We start from the raw sequence: 3,354 nt of genomic DNA, 5'->3' as shown, positions 1-3,354 counted from the left end.
ATTTTGGTTGGTATTTATAAAAAAGCAGAAAATTACGAAAATGTTGAAAAATCGCTGGCAGTTTCAGCAACAGTGGGTGTGTTCAAAACAATTTTTCACGAAAACAAGCCTGGTGACCTATTGTTTTTATTTGTTCATTGTTTTCAGCACAAATTTTCCTATCATATATGTGAATTTAAAAAAATTCTATGAAAGGAAAAAAGCTATAGGAATTCTCTTTAAATTTCTTCCAATTCACTAAATGGAACCCAGCTATTAAATTTTTCATTGTAACCTTTCCATTTTACTAAAGCTTGTTTTTTCTTATAGTCTCGTCTGATAACTTTTTCTATTCTAAAAACTTCTTGTGTAGTAGGTAAAAGTTCTTGTTCGTAAAATGAACCTTGAACTATTTCATTATTTAAATCTTTAATAGAGTATGTTCTTGGATTTGTATTATTAATTTTATAAATTATAAATATTTCCTCTGTCCAGTTTGGTGTATATCCTTTTTCAAAATGTCTTTTAAGTTTGCTTAAACGAACTCGATCACCAATTTTAAATTTTGCTTTGCTCTTTGGTACCTTTAAATTACCATATAAGTTAAAGTAAACAGTACCTTTATTTAAGTTTTTACTGGCTTCGGTTGGTGTCATTTTTATACTAGAATGTTTTGTTTTGTTATATTTATCAACCATTTCCTGCAAATTATCTAAATAAGTATAAGTATTATTTGCTGTAAAATATTTCCACATTATTCTTTTTAAACTTCTATTAAATCTTTCGATTACTACAGCCTTACCTTCATTAAATGTATGGTACATGTTAATTTTATATTTATTCAAAAATGATTCAAACTTTTTATTATAAAATTCTTTTCCTTCATCTACCCATAAATTTTGTGGAATCCTTGCAGTCTTCGGGGACTTTTGTCCCTGAATTCTATCTTTTAAAATTATTTTTTCAAATGCTTCAGTAACAGATTCTCCGGTTTTATTCTTTAATGGAATAACCCAAGCATATTTACTGAATATATCAATAACGGTTAACAAGTACTTTACTCCTTTATTATATTTTGAAAAAGCTTGCATATCAACTAAATCGGCAGACCAAGTATCATCAATATCATTGACAATCACTCGTCGTTTTGTAAATTTTCTTTTAATTGGTTTGTGTAATATTTCTGCTAATTCATCACTCCAATTTATTTCGGGGGTAGAGTATACCCCCTTTTCCCGTTTTTTGACTTTCGTTTTTGTCCGAGACCAAGTTTGTATTTCGTTTTGATTGCGGGTTTTACAACTAAATGTTTTGCAATCTTTTCTCCAAATGTTTTTGATTTAGTGTTATTTAAGTTGGAAAGCATTTTTTTGTCGCATATACCCTTTTTTACACCGCTGTCATAGCAAAAGTCGTGGGTCTTACATACTGCGTCCAGTTCGTTGACAGGAGGTCCATTATCTAAAGGATTTCCTGGTCCACAATAGTTATATCCTGGAAGTGTTAACCCTTTTTTAGGTAATAAAGGTAACACTGCTTTATGGATATCCAAATTACCTGCTTTGATAGTACTTTTAACAAACTTTGATTTCATTCTTCCACAAGATGAACAGGTGGCCATTATCATTCTTTTCCCGTTTTTTGCTGTAACATAATGGGGGTTTATATTATCAGTAAATCTTCTTTCTTTCAAACAATATATTTTATTTTGTAAACTCATCTATATCATATGTATTTAAAACTTTTAATTGGGTTTAAATCTGTGGTTTGTTTAATTGCTTGGTATTGGATTTTAGAAGAGGGTAAAGACTGGTTGGTTTTGGAATTTTTAAATTTGAATTGGTCGGTGTTGAATTTTTTAGAAGGGGTCAAGGGGCAGGTGGGGCCAAATAATGCCCGCAACCTTATTTTATTCACTACTCAAAGTGATTCTTGTAAACATCAGAAATCGAAGCTAGTGCTTCCATATTATAATTTTTATTTCTACAATAGGAATTGTTAACCTTAAACTTGGACTAATTTCTAGGATAGAGTAGTCATTAACAAAGTATACAGCTGACTAACTGATGTAAAATGTAATGGATCGTCCTTTTGAGATAATCACTGTGTTATTTTAGACAGCATCTAAATGTCGATTATCTTCGTTTTTTTTAAATTTCTTTTGATTATCCACTATCGAAATAATTTTCTCAGAAGCGGTTATGTTTAATCGTTCATTTAATTAATGGTCCTTATTAGAATCTTTTGAAAGTAACGGATTACTTTTTCTTTATTTTCTGTTCGTTACTTATTAAAACTGTCACGATTAAGTTATTAATTCGAAACTATGCATGTACTTAACATGTATAGGTTAGAGATTAATAACTGATCTAATGAAATTAAGTTTTGCGGTTCTACTTAATGAGTTCATTTAACATGAAATTGCTAACTAATGTTTAGACTTATTAAACCACAACAATTCTAATTTGTATTTATGACCGACTATATTATTTATATTATTTATGACATGTTTCAAGATTTTTGGTGTTTTGTTTTCGAAATTTAGATAGTACTTAAAACATACGTGTTGTTGACGTAGTACAAAAACCTCGCATTCAGGCAAGCTGTAAAAGTTTGACGCAAGACAGGAAGGAAGAAATTATTAATAAAATATCATATCATGAAAATACCAATTTAAAATTAACTATTATTCTTGTACGACATGTATGATTTTACAGTTCGAAGTAATGAATTTCTATAATCAATTATTGATAATCTCCTTGGAAATAATGCATTTCAAACAAAACTTGCTAATGAAGAAAATTACAATTTACAAAATAATAAGTTTTTCACTATTTACACAATTCAAGTTGAGGACGTAGAGATATTCGAGGATTTCGCAAATTCAAGGAATACGCAAAAATATCAGCGCATGGAAAAACAAACATACTGCGTGGTTGAAAGCGAACTATCTGTTAGAGGATATATAGCAGTAATTCGGTCAAAAATGTGCTTCCGTGTAGAGGTTATATAGCAGAAATTCGGTCAAAAATGTGCTTCCGTGGTGTATAGAAAAAGGTCCCTAATAAATAGATCCTTAATTTAACTCTTTTTTTCGCGCATTTGTGCGTAAACCGGGGACCAAAAAGGGCATTATTTCACTCTTGGAATGTATTTTACATAAAACAAGACTTATATATAATATAACGCTTATATTCGCATGTTTTCGACTTGTTTACTTGAAAACGAAAGTAGGGTGTTTATTCTGCGGACCGCTTTCTGAAATGCGGCAAGATGAGTTACACGATTAGTTATAAACGTAGGCGGAGCCAAGTCAGTATTGTCGTCAAAACGCCCTCGGTAGATATCACTTAACTTATTCCAGGTCTTTGATAA

This window comes from Mercenaria mercenaria, unplaced genomic scaffold, assembly GCF_021730395.1.
Source record: "Mercenaria mercenaria strain notata unplaced genomic scaffold, MADL_Memer_1 contig_1783, whole genome shotgun sequence".
NCBI classification, from domain to species: domain Eukaryota; kingdom Metazoa; phylum Mollusca; class Bivalvia; order Venerida; family Veneridae; genus Mercenaria; species Mercenaria mercenaria.
This window is presented reverse-complemented; position numbering follows the sequence as displayed.